The following is a 13,660-nucleotide window of genomic DNA, read 5'->3' on the forward strand; positions in this document are numbered from 1 at the left end:
CTATAGGTAGGCAGTGGTTGCCGACCTCTCATATTGTTCAAAACTTATGTATTCATATGATTTTGGCAATTATATGAGTAAATTAAATAATATACATATGAAAATGATTAATTATTATATGTATAAGGGAAAAAATGCTGAAAATATCCCACATTCTCTTAGTATTATAGAGAAAAGCCATTATAGTGAGAGGGTATAGTAGTGTAAACGACCGGAATTACGACAGAGGGTTCAAAAACTACTATAGGTAGGCAGTGGTTGCCGACCTCTCATATTGTTCAAAACTTATGTATTCATATGATTTTGGCAATAATATGAGTAAATTAAATAATATACATATGAAAATGATTAATTATTATATGTATAGGGAAAAAATGCTGAAAATATCCCACATTCTCTTAGTATTATAGAGAAAAGCCATTATAGTGAGAGGGTATAGTAGTGTAAACGACCGGAATTACGACAGAGGGTTCAAAAACTACTATAGGTAGGCAGTGGTTGCCGACCTCTCATATTGTTCAAAACTTATGTATTTATATGATTTTGGCAATTATATGAGTAAATTAAATAATATACATATGAAAATATTAATTATTATATGTATAGGGGAAAAAATGCTGAAATATTCCCACATTCTCTTAGTATTAGAGAAAAGCCATTATAGTGAGAGGTATAGTAGTGTAAACGACCGGAATTACGACAGAGGGTTCAAAAACTACTATAGGTAGGCAGTGGTTGCCGACCTCTCATATTGTTCAAAACTTATGTATTCATATGATTGGCAATTATATGAGTAAATTAAATAATATACATATGAAAATTATTAATTATTATATGTATAAGGGAAAAAATGCTGAAAATATCCCACATTCTCTTAGTATTATAGAGAAAAGCCATTATAGTGAGAGGGTATAGTAGTGTAAACGACCGGAATTACGACAGAGGGTTCAAAAACTACTATAGGTAGGCAGTGGTTGCCGACCTCTCATATTGTTCAAAACTTATGTATTCATATGATTTTGGCAATTATATGAGTAAATTAAATAATATACATGAAAATATTAATTATTATATGTATAAGGGAAAAAATGCTGAAAAATTCCCACATTCTCTTAGTATTATAGAGAAAAGCCATTATAGTGAGGGTATAGTAGTGTAAACGACCGGAATTACGACAGAGGGTTCAAAAACTACTATAGGTAGGCAGTGGTTGCCGACCTCTCATATTGTTCAAAACTTATGTATTCATATGATTTTGGCAATTATATGAGTAAATTAAATAATATACATATGAAAATTATTAATTATTATATGTATAGGGAAAAAATGCTGAAATTTCCCACATTCTCTTAGTATTAAGAGAAAAGCCATTATAGTGAGGGTATAGTAGTGTAAACGACCGGAATTACGACAGAGGTTCAAAAACTACTATAGGTAGGCAGTGGTTGCCGACCTCTCATATTGTTCAAAACTTATGTATTCATATGATTTTGGCAATAATATGAGTAAATTAAATAATATACATATGAAAATGATTAATTATTATATGTATAAGGGAAAAAATGCTGAAAATATCCCACATTCTCTTAGTATTATAGAGAAAAGCCATTATAGTGAGAGGGTATAGTAGTGTAAACGACCGGAATTACGACAGAGGGTTCAAAAACTACTATAGGTAGGCAGTGGTTGCCGACCTCTCATATTGTTCAAAACTTATGTATTCATATGATTTTGGCAATAATATGAGTAAATTAAATAATATACATATGAAAATGATTAATTATTATATGTATAAGGGAAAAAATGCTGAAAATATCCCACATTCTCTTAGTATTATAGAGAAAAGCCATTATAGTGAGAGGTATAGTAGTGTAAACGACCGGAATTACGACAGAGGTTCAAAAACTACTATAGGTAGGCAGTGGTTGCCGACCTCTCATATTGTTCAAAACTTATGTATTCATATGATTTTGGCAATAATATGAGTAAATTAAATAATATACATATGAAAATGATTAATTATATATATGTATAAGGGAAAAAATGCTGAAAATATCCCACATTCTCTTAGTATTATAGAGAAAAGCCATTATAGTGAGAGGGTATAGTAGTGTAAACGACCGGAATTACGACAGAGGGTTCAAAAACTACTATAGGTAGGCAGTGGTTGCCGACCTCTCATATTGTTCAAAACTTATGTATTCATATGATTTTGGCAATAATATGAGTAAATTAAATAATATACATATGAAAATGATTAATTATTATATGTATAAGGGAAAAATAATCATATTATATATGAATAATGGAAAAAAAATGAAATGTTCCTATAATCTCTTAATATATAGAGAATAGCCCGTATGTTGGGTGGCAAACGGAATTGAAAATACCCGCTTTGAGGACAGCGGGTTCAAAAACTACTATAGGTAGGCAGTGGTTGCCGACCTCCCGCATTATTCGAAATATTTATTTCGGATTATGTTTATATTGGTTACATACAATAAAGTATATTATTATCCGTACAAATTTGTTTCTCAGTTCTATAGAACACGGGACTTGGCTCCGCGGATAATAGGAATATACGCTTTATAGATAATATCGTTGAAACAAAAGTCAAGTTTCTATTATATATAGAATAACAAATCGTTTCCATATATTATCGTTAATTTTTGGAGGCAGGCAAATATTAATTATTACCTGCCGTATAGTTGGATTATTATATCGTTACGGTATAATACAAATATGGATTCTTATGAAAAGAAATATAAAATTATATATTAAATGTGGAAATATTATCATATGCGCTTGGTTTTATGTTATATATTACCAGAGATATATATGAAAAGAGATAAATTTTAAATTTATCTTCAAAATGCAAATGATTTAACTTAATATTTATATTGGTTAAACAAAAATTGTACATGTGTGGATACAATAATTATGTATGTTGGAAATAAAATGATATTTTATAATGAAATATGTATGTATAAAAAGATAAAATTATAGAAATATATATATTACAATAATTAGATGAAATTCTTGTTATATTGGTAAAACAAGTATAAATTAAAAATGAAAATATGGATTACGAATGCTATATAAAAATGGCCGTAATCGAATGGATTTTTTTACTTATATATTTAAAATTTTACCCAAAGGCGAAATATTGAATTTTATTCAATATAATAAAAATCATGGAATTATATAAAGTGAAAAATCTATATATCTATATATCTATTATATTGCTTATTTCGATTCAAAATATATGAATGGAATATGAAGGAAAAACATTATTCTGGTTGATCCTGCCAGTAGTTATATGCTTGTCTCAAAGATTAAGCCATGCATGTCTAAGTACACACGAATTAAAAGTGAAACCGCAAAAGGCTCATTATATCAGTTATGGTTCCTTAGATCGTTAACAGTTACTTGGATAACTGTGGTAATTCTAGAGCTAATACATGCAATTAAAACATGAACCTTATGGGACATGTGCTTTTATTAGGCTAAAACCAAGCGATCGCAAGATCGTTATATTGGTTGAACTCTAGATAACATGCAGATCGTATGGTCTTGTACCGACGACAGATCTTTCAAATGTCTGCCCTATCAACTTTTGATGGTAGTATCTAGGACTACCATGGTTGCAACGGGTAACGGGGAATCAGGGTTCGATTCCGGAGAGGGAGCCTGAGAAACGGCTACCACATAAGGAAGGCAGCAGGCGCGTAAATTACCCACTCCCAGCTCGGGGAGGTAGTGACGAAAAATAACAATACAGGACTCATATCCGAGGCCCTGTAATTGGAATGAGTACACTTTAAATCCTTTAACAAGGACCAATTGGAGGGCAAGTCTGGTGCCAGCAGCCGCGGTAATTCCAGCTCCAATAGCGTATATTAAAGTTGTTGCGGTTAAAACGTTCGTAGTTGAACTTGTGCTTCATACGGGTAGTACAACTTACAATTGTGGTTAGTACTATACCTTTATGTATGTAAGCGTATTACCGGTGGAGTTCTTATATGTGATTAAATACTTGTATTTTTTCATATGTTCCTCCTATTTAAAAACCTGCACTAGTGCTCTTAAACGAGTGTTATTGTGGGCCGGTACTATTACTTTGAACAAATTAGAGTGCTTAAAGCAGGCTTCAAATGCCTGAATATTCTGTGCATGGGATAATGAAATAAGACCTCTGTTCTGCTTTCATTGGTTTTCAGATCAAGAGGTAATGATTAATAGAAGCAGTTTGGGGGCATTAGTATTACGACGCGAGAGGTGAAATTCTTGGACCGTCGTAAGACTAACTTAAGCGAAAGCATTTGCCAAAGATGTTTTCATTAATCAAGAACGAAAGTTAGAGGTTCGAAGGCGATCAGATACCGCCCTAGTTCTAACCATAAACGATGCCAGCTAGCAATTGGGTGTAGCTACTTTTATGGCTCTCTCAGTCGCTTCCCGGGAAACCAAAGCTTTTGGGCTCCGGGGGAAGTATGGTTGCAAAGCTGAAACTTAAAGGAATTGACGGAAGGGCACCACCAGGAGTGGAGCCTGCGGCTTAATTTGACTCAACACGGGAAAACTTACCAGGTCCGAACATAAGTGTAAGACAGATTGATAGCTCTTTCTCGAATCTATGGGTGGTGGTGCATGGCCGTTCTTAGTTCGTGGAGTGATTTGTCTGGTTAATTCCGATAACGAACGAGACTCAAAATATTAAATAGATATCTTCAGGATTATGGTGCTGAAGCTTATGTAGCCTTCATTCATGGTGGCAGTAAAATGTTTATTGTGTTTGAATGTGTTTATGTAAGTGGAGCCGTACCTGTTGGTTTGTCCCATTATAAGGACACTAGCTTCTTAAATGGACAAATTGCGTCTAGCAATAATGAGATTGAGCAATAACAGGTCTGTGATGCCCTTAGATGTCCTGGGCTGCACGCGCGCTACAATGAAAGTATCAACGTGTATTTCCTAGACCGAGAGGTCGGGTAAACCGCTGAACCACTTTCATGCTTGGGATTGTGAACTGAAACTGTTCACATGAACTTGGAATTCCCAGTAAGTGTGAGTCATTAACTCGCATTGATTACGTCCCTGCCCTTTGTACACACCGCCCGTCGCTACTACCGATTGAATTATTTAGTGAGGTCTCCGGACGTGATCACTGTGACGCCTTGCGTGTTACGGTTGTTTCGCAAAAGTTGACCGAACTTGATTATTTAGAGGAAGTAAAAGTCGTAACAAGGTTTCCGTAGGTGAACCTGCGGAAGGATCATTATTGTATAATATCCTTATCGTTAATAAACATTTGTTATAATACAAATAAATACAATTTACCAAAATAAAAATATTACAAAATGATTCCACGGAATCAAAAGTTAAAGTCAAAATAAAATGAAGATGGCTTTTATTTTATATGTGGGGCTTGGCAACCTCATAAAAAGACTTTAACATTATTAATGTTGTTGTGCGTATTTGTGGCAGTACCTACTACAACAATGGCGTTTCCTATAAAAACAAATTCTCGAAAATGGAAATCGAAGAAACTGAACAAAATTTGAAAGTAGAAGTCGAATTAAAATTAAAATAATTTTGAATGTGGTATTCAAAATAAGTGTGTGTGTATATGGACCATAATATACACGCGTTGCGAATATGTATTGTTCATCTATGTTATGAGCATACGTTGGCTAATGCAACAACCTAAAATATACAATGTTTGTACCTGTCATCCATCAGGTTAATGTTTTATATAAATTTTGCAGTATGTGTCACCCAAAATAGCAAACCATAACCAGATTTTTATGATACATAATGCTTATATGAAACTAAGACATATCGCAACATTTATTTTTAGGTATAAAAATAAATTTATTGAAGGAATTGATATATGCCAGTAAAATGGTGTATTTTTAATTTCTTTCAATAAAAACAATATTGATATTATATAAAAATGAATTATAAAACTCTAAGCGGTGGATCACTCGGCTCATGGGTCGATGAAGAACGCAGCAAACTGTGCGTCATCGTGTGAACTGCAGGACACATGAACATCGACATTTTGAACGCATATCGCAGTCCATGCTGTTATGTACTTTAATTAATTTTATAGTGCTGCTTGGACTACATATGGTTGAGGGTTGTAAGACTATGCTAATTAAGTTGTTTATAAATTTTTTATAAGCATATGGTATATTATTGGATTAAATAATGATTTTATTCATAATATTAAAAAAGAAATGAAAAACATTATCTCACATTTGAATGTGAAAAACGAAGAGAAATATTTTCTTTTTCAATCAAATAATACTGAGAAATGTCTAGCATAAAAAATTGAAATATTTTTATCTAGAATTGTCTCTTATTAATGATTCGGAAAAAGAAAAATCTTGGTTTTGTTATTTTTTCGTTGGTTGTTAAATGGATAAAAATAACTTTGCTTACAAAGAACTATTGGAACTATTTTATAACGAATTTAATTGATTGTTTTATCATTTATATATAAAGAATTTATGGCAAAAATAGTTATATATACAACCTCAACTCATATGGGACTACCCTGAATTTAAGCATATTAATTAGGGGAGGAAAGAAACTAACAAGGATTTTCTTAGTAGCGGAGCGAAAAGAAAACAGTTCAGCACTAAGTCACTTTGTCTATATGGCAAATGTGAGATTGCAGTGTATGGAGCGTCAATATTCTAGTATGAGAAATTAATGATTTAAGTCCTTCTTAAATGAGGCCATTTACCCATAGAGGGTGCCAGGCCCGTATAACGTTAATGATTACTAGATGATGTTTCCAAAGAGTCGTGTTGCTTGATAGTGCAGCACTAATGGGTGGTAAACTCCATCTAAAACTAAATATAACCATGAGACCGATAGTAAACAAGTACCGTGAGGGAAAGTTTGAAAAGAACTCTGAATAGAGAGTTAAACAGTACGTGAAACTGCTTAGAGGTTAAGCCCGATGAACCTGAATATCCGTTATGGAAAATTCATCATTAAAATTGTAATATTTAAATAATATTATTAAGAATAATGTGCATTTTTTCCATATAAGGACATTGTAATCTATTAGCATATCCCAAATTTATCATAAAATATAACTTATAGTTTATTCCAATTAAATTGCTTGCATTTTAACACAGAATAAATGTTATTAATTTGATAAAGTGCTGATAGATTTATATTATTACAGAGCGTTAATTTTTCGGAATTATATAATGGCATAATTATCATTGATTTTTGTGTTTATTATATGCTCTTGTATGATTAACAATGCGAAAGATTCAGGATACCTTCGGGACCGTCTTGAAACACGGACCAAGGAGTCTAACATATGTGCAAGTTATTGGGATGTAAACCTAATAGCGTAATTAACTTGACTAATAATGGGATTAGTTTTTTAGCTATTTATAGCTAATTAACACAATCCGGGGCGTTCTATATAGTTATGTATAATGTATATTTATATTATTTATGCCTCTAACTGGAACGTACCTTGAGCATATATGCTGTGACCGAAAGATGGTGAACTATACTTGATCAGGTTGAAGTCAGGGGAAACCCTGATGGAAGACCGAAACAGTTCTGACGTGCAAATCGATTGTCAGAATTGAGTATAGGGGCGAAAGACCAATCGAACCATCTAGTAGCTGGTTCCTTCCGAAGTTCCCTCAGGATAGCTGGTGCATTTTAATATTATATAAAATAATCTTATCTGGTAAAGCGAATGATTAGAGGCCTTAGGGTCGAAACGATCTTAACCTATTCTCAAACTTTAAATGGGTAAGAACTTAACTTTCTTGATATGAATTCAAGGTATGATATAATGTGCCAGTGGGCACTTTTGGTAAGCAGAACTGGCGCTGTGGATGAACCAAACGTAATGTTACGGTGCCAAATTAACAACTCATGCAGATACCAATGAAAGGCGTTGGTTGCTTAAAACAGCAGGACGGTGATCATGGAAGTCGAAATCCGCTAAGGAGTGTGTAACAACTCACCTGCCGAAGCAACTAGCCCTTAAAATGGATGGCGCTTAAGTTGTATACCTATACATTACCGCTAAAGTAGATGATTTATATTACTTGTGATATAAATTTTGAAACTTTAGTGAGTAGGAAGGTACAATGGTATGCGTAGAAGTGTTTGGCGTAAGCCTGCATGGAGCTGCCATTGGTACAGATCTTGGTGGTAGTAGCAAATAATCGAATGAGACCTTGGAGGACTGAAGTGGAGAAGGGTTTCGTGTGAACAGTGGTTGATCACGAGTTAGTCGGTCCTAAGTTCAAGGCGAAAGCCGAAAATTTTCAAGTAAAACAAAAATGCCTAACTATATAAACAAAGCGAATATAATACACTTGAATAATTTTGAACGAAAGGGAATACGGTTCCAATTCCGTAACCTGTTGAGTATCCGTTTGTTATTAAATATGGGCCTCTGCTCATCCTGGCAACAGGAACGACCATAAAGAAGCCGTCGAGAGATATCGGAAGAGTTTTCTTTTCTGTTTTATAGCCGTACTACCATGGAAGTCTTTCGCAGAGAGATATGGTAGATGGGCTAGAAGAGCATGACATATACTGTTGTGTCGATATTTTCTCCTCGGACCTTGAAAATTTATGGTGGGGACACGCAAACTTCTCAACAGGCCGTACCAATATCCGCAGCTGGTCTCCAAGGTGAAGAGTCTCTAGTCGATAGAATAATGTAGGTAAGGGAAGTCGGCAAATTAGATCCGTAACTTCGGGATAAGGATTGGCTCTGAAGATTGAGATAGTCGGGCTTGATTGGGAAACAATAACATGGTTTATGTGTCGTTCTGGGTAAATAGAGTTTCTAGCATTTATGTTAGTTACTTGTTCCCGGATAGTTTAGTTACGTAGCCAATTGTGGAACTTTCTTGCTAAAATTTTTAAGAATACTATTTGGGTTAAACCAATTAGTTCTTATCAATTATAACGATTATCAATTAACAATCAATTCAGAACTGGCACGGACTTGGGGAATCCGACTGTCTAATTAAAACAAAGCATTGTGATGGCCCTAGCGGGTGTTGACACAATGTGATTTCTGCCCAGTGCTCTGAATGTCAAAGTGAAGAAATTCAAGTAAGCGCGGTCCTTTAACAGCAAGAGAGGACTCGGTGTTCACATGCGATCTCGGCACCCAGACGAACTTGATGAAGAACGTCGACGTGTCGAGATAAAGGCAAGGTGGAGTGAGGAAGAGAAGTGGATGATGGCGAGAAAGGAGGTTGAGCTCACAGCAAATGGACATAAACACATAAACAAGCAACTAGCGGTGTATTTTGCAAACCGCAGCGTCGAAGCCATCAAAAAGCTAAGACAGAGGGGCGATTATAAGGAGAAAATAGAGCAGATAAGAGGGCAATCAGCTCGCGTCCCGGAAGTTGCTAATCTAACCATAAGGCGCCGCCCTAGTAGAAGTGAGCAAAACCACCAAGTAACAACATCAGAAACAACTCCAATCACTCCCTTCGAACAGTCGAACAGGGAAATTTTGCGGACACTGCGTGGGTATAGCCCGTAGAATGCCATTCCAAATGGAGAGCCCAAGAGCTACAAACGATCATTGACAGGGCAGAGCTCGAGGGAAAGGAAACCACTCTCCAATGCTTATCGCTATATCTCCTAGGAATTTTTCCGGCACAGGGTGTACGACACACGCTGACGAGACCTCCTCGGAGACCTCGAAATAGGAGAGAAAGCAGAAGGCAACAGTATGCTGTCACCCAGCGCAACTGGGATAAGCATAAAGGAAGATGCATTAAGTCCTTGCTAAATGGAACTGATGAGTCGGTAATGCCAAGCCAAGAAGTAATGGTTCCCTACTGGAGAGAAGTAATGACTCAGCCTAGCCCAAGCTCTTGCAGTGGAGAAGTGATACAAATGGATCACTCGCTTGAGAGGGTTTGGTCTGCTATTACGGAGCATGACCTTAGGGCATCAAGAATCTCATTATCTTCATCTCCGGGGCCTGACGGGATAACTCCAAAAACAGCCAGGGAGGTGCCGTCAGGTATTATGCTACGAATAATGAACCTAATTCTATGGTGCGGCAATCTACCACACTCTATCCGACTGGCCAGAACTGTCTTCATCCCGAAGACGGTGACGGCGAAGCGACCGCAAGACTTTCGTCCAATATCAGTGCCTTCAGTCCTGGTAAGACAGCTAAATGCAATATTGGCAACCCGGTTGAACTCATCAATCAATTGGGACCCGCGCCAGCGGGGCTTCTTACCTACCGACGGATGTGCCGATAATGCGACGATAGTTGACTTAGTCTTGAGGCATAGCCATAAGCACTTTAGATCTTGCTACATCGCAAATTTAGATGTAAGCAAGGCATTCGATTCTCTATCGCATGCATCTATATATGACACCTTACGTGCTTATGGTGCGCCAAAGGGCTTCGTTGACTACGTACAGAATACGTACGAGGGTGGCGGTACCAGTCTCAATGGGGACGGTTGGAGTTCAGAGGAATTCGTCCCTGCTAGAGGAGTGAAGCAGGGTGACCCTTTGTCTCCTATTCTATTTAACTTGGTAATGGACAGGTTACTTAGAAACCTACCCAGCGAAATTGGTGCTAGAGTCGGAAATGCCATTACTAACGCGGCCGCGTTTGCAGATGATTTGGTACTATTTGCTGAAACTCGAATGGGACTTCAAGTATTGTTGGACAGAACGTTGGATTTTCTATCTCTCGTCGGCCTCAAACTTAATGCCGACAAATGTTTTACCGTTGGCATTAAGGGCCAGCCGAAACAGAAGTGTACCGTGCTAGAGGCACAGAGCTTTTACGTAGGCTCAAGAGAGATTCCATCATTGAAGCGAACGGACGAGTGGAAGTACTTAGGCATCAACTTCACTGCAACTGGGAGGGTTCGATGCAATCCGGCCGAGGACATTGGTCCAAAGCTACAAAGATTGACAAAGGCCCCCCTCAAACCACAACAGAGGATGTTCGCCCTAAGGACTGTCCTTATCCCACAGCTCTATCACAAGTTAGCCCTTGGGAGTGTGGCGATAGGCGTCCTACGAAAAACTGACAAACTAATACGATACTATGTGCGAAGATGGCTAAATCTTCCGCTGGATGTGCCGATAGCATTCATTCACGCACCCCCAAAAAGTGGAGGTCTCGGAATTCCATCACTTAGATGGGTAGCTCCAATGTTAAGGCTAAGACGTTTGAGTAATATTAAATGGCCTCACCTCACGCAAAACGAGGTAGCCAGCTCTTTCCTCGAAGCCGAAAAACAACGGGCCCGAGATAGATTATTTGCAGAACAACATGAATTGTTATCGCGTCCGGCAATAGAAAAATATTGGGCGAACAAATTGTACCTCTCAGTTGATGGCAGCGGACTCCGTGAAGCGGGCCATTGGGGACCGCAACACGGGTGGGTTAATCAACCCACGCGTTTACTAACAGGAAAGGAATATATAGACGGTATTCGTCTGCGGATAAATGCCCTACCCACGAAGTCTCGTACTACAAGGGGAAGGCACGAATTGGAACGACAGTGTCGTGCAGGATGTGACGCTCCCGAAACAACAAACCATATAATGCAAAAATGTTACCGATCGCATGGGAGGCGCGTAGCTAGACACAACTGCGTAGTAAATCGAATCAAGCGGGGACTTGAGGAGAGAGGCTGCGCGGTCATTGTTGAACCAAGTCTGCAGTGCGAATCCGGCCTTAATAAACCGGACCTGGTGGCACTACGACAAAATCACATTGATGTGATCGACATACAAATTGTGACAGACGGACACTCTATGGATGATGCGCACCAGCGCAAAATCAATAGATACGACAGACCGGACATACGAACTGAATTGCGTCGCAGATTCGAAGCCGCAGGTGACATTGAATTCCATTCTGCCACCCTGAACTGGAGGGGGATCTGGAGTGGTCAATCCGTTAAAAGATTGATAGCGAAGGGTCTCCTCAGCAAATATGATAGTCATATCATTAGCGTCCAGGTTATGAGAGGCAGTCTCGGTTGTTTTAAACAGTTCATGTACCTGAGCGGGTTTTCCCGAGATTGGACTTAGCTAAAACGTTTGGTTCAAAACATTTGCTTGCTGTCTTGGCATAACATCAATAAAGGCATAAACATCGCAAATAATGGTAATATATAAATGGCTATGAGGATGGTTTTAGTACGTAGGCGTTGCGGAACTTCGGTTCAGCAATGAATCGTGCATGCTAGGAAACTGAAGTGTTGACAGACCTAGTATCTTTCGATAGATTTCCATACCTCCGCGATCAAAAAAAAAAAAAAAAAAAAAAAAATAGCCAAATGCCTCGTCATCTAATTAGTGACGGCGCATGAATGGATTAACGAGATTCCTACTGTCCCTATCATACTATCTAGCGAAACCACAGCCAAGGGAACGGGCTTGGAATAATTAGCGGGGAAAGAAGACCCTTTTGAGCTTGACTCTAATCTGGCAGTGTAAGGAGACATAAGAGGTGTAGAATAAGTGGGAGATATTAGACCTCGGTTTGGTATCGTCAATGAAATACCACTACTCTTATTGTTTCCTTACTTACTTGATTAAATGGAACGTGTATCATTTCCTAGCCATTATACGGATATATTTATTATATCTTATGGTATTGGGTTTTGATGCAAGCTTCTTGATCAAAGTATCACGAGTTTGTTATATAATCGCAAACAAATTCTTTAATAAAACGATGCATTATGTATTTTTGATTTGAAAATTTGGTATAACTCCAATTACTCAGGTATGATCCAATTCAAGGACATTGCCAGGTAGGGAGTTTGACTGGGGCGGTACATCTCTCAAATAATAACGGAGGTGTCCCAAGGCCAGCTCAGTGCGGACAGAAACCACACATAGAGCAAAAGGGCAAATGCTGACTTGATCTCGGTGTTCAGTACACACAGGGACAGCAAAAGCTCGGCCTATCGATCCTTTTGGTTTAAAGAGTTTTTAACAAGAGGTGTCAGAAAAGTTACCATAGGGATAACTGGCTTGTGGCGGCCAAGCGTTCATAGCGACGTCGCTTTTTGATCCTTCGATGTCGGCTCTTCCTATCATTGTGAAGCAAAATTCACCAAGCGTTGGATTGTTCACCCATGCAAGGGAACGTGAGCTGGGTTTAGACCGTCGTGAGACAGGTTAGTTTTACCCTACTAATGACAAAACGTTGTTGCGACAGCATTCCTGCGTAGTACGAGAGGAACCGCAGGTACGGACCAATGGCACAATACTTGTTCGAGCGAACAGTGGTATGACGCTACGTCCGTTGGATTATGCCTGAACGCCTCTAAGGTCGTATCCGTGCTGGACTGCAATGATAAATAAGGGGCAATTTGCATTGTATGGCTTCTAAACCATTTAAAGTTTATAATTTATTTTATAAACGACAATGGATGTGATGCCAATGTAATTTGTAACATAGTAAATTAGGAGGATCTTCGATCACCTGATGCCCGCGCTAGTTACATATAAAAGCATTATTTAATACAATGACAAAGCCTAGAATCAATTGTAAACGACTTTTGTAACAGGCAAGGTGTTGTAAGTGGTTGAGCAGCTGCCATACTGCGATCCACTGAAGCTTATCCTTTGCTTGATGATTCGA

The 13,660-nt window shown here is 37.8% G+C and overlaps 2 non-coding genes and 1 pseudogene across 2 annotated transcripts; all 3 read left to right on the forward strand.

The window, feature by feature from the left end:
- The first annotated feature begins 3,292 nt into the window (after positions 1–3,292).
- LOC117149641 lies at positions 3,293–5,281 on the forward strand. The gene has a single exon (XR_004460426.1). It is a non-coding gene; the product is annotated as a small subunit ribosomal RNA (ribosomal RNA).
- Positions 5,282–5,967: 686 nt separating this feature from the next.
- LOC117149640 lies at positions 5,968–6,146 on the forward strand. The gene has a single exon (XR_004460425.1). It is a non-coding gene; the product is annotated as a 5.8S ribosomal RNA (ribosomal RNA).
- Positions 6,147–6,537: 391 nt separating this feature from the next.
- Positions 6,538–13,660, forward strand: LOC117149644 (annotated as a pseudogene).

The sequence above is a fragment of the Drosophila mauritiana genome, unplaced genomic scaffold, assembly GCF_004382145.1.
Source record: "Drosophila mauritiana strain mau12 unplaced genomic scaffold, ASM438214v1 U_27, whole genome shotgun sequence".
In the NCBI taxonomy this organism is placed as follows: Eukaryota; Metazoa; Arthropoda; class Insecta; order Diptera; family Drosophilidae; genus Drosophila; species Drosophila mauritiana.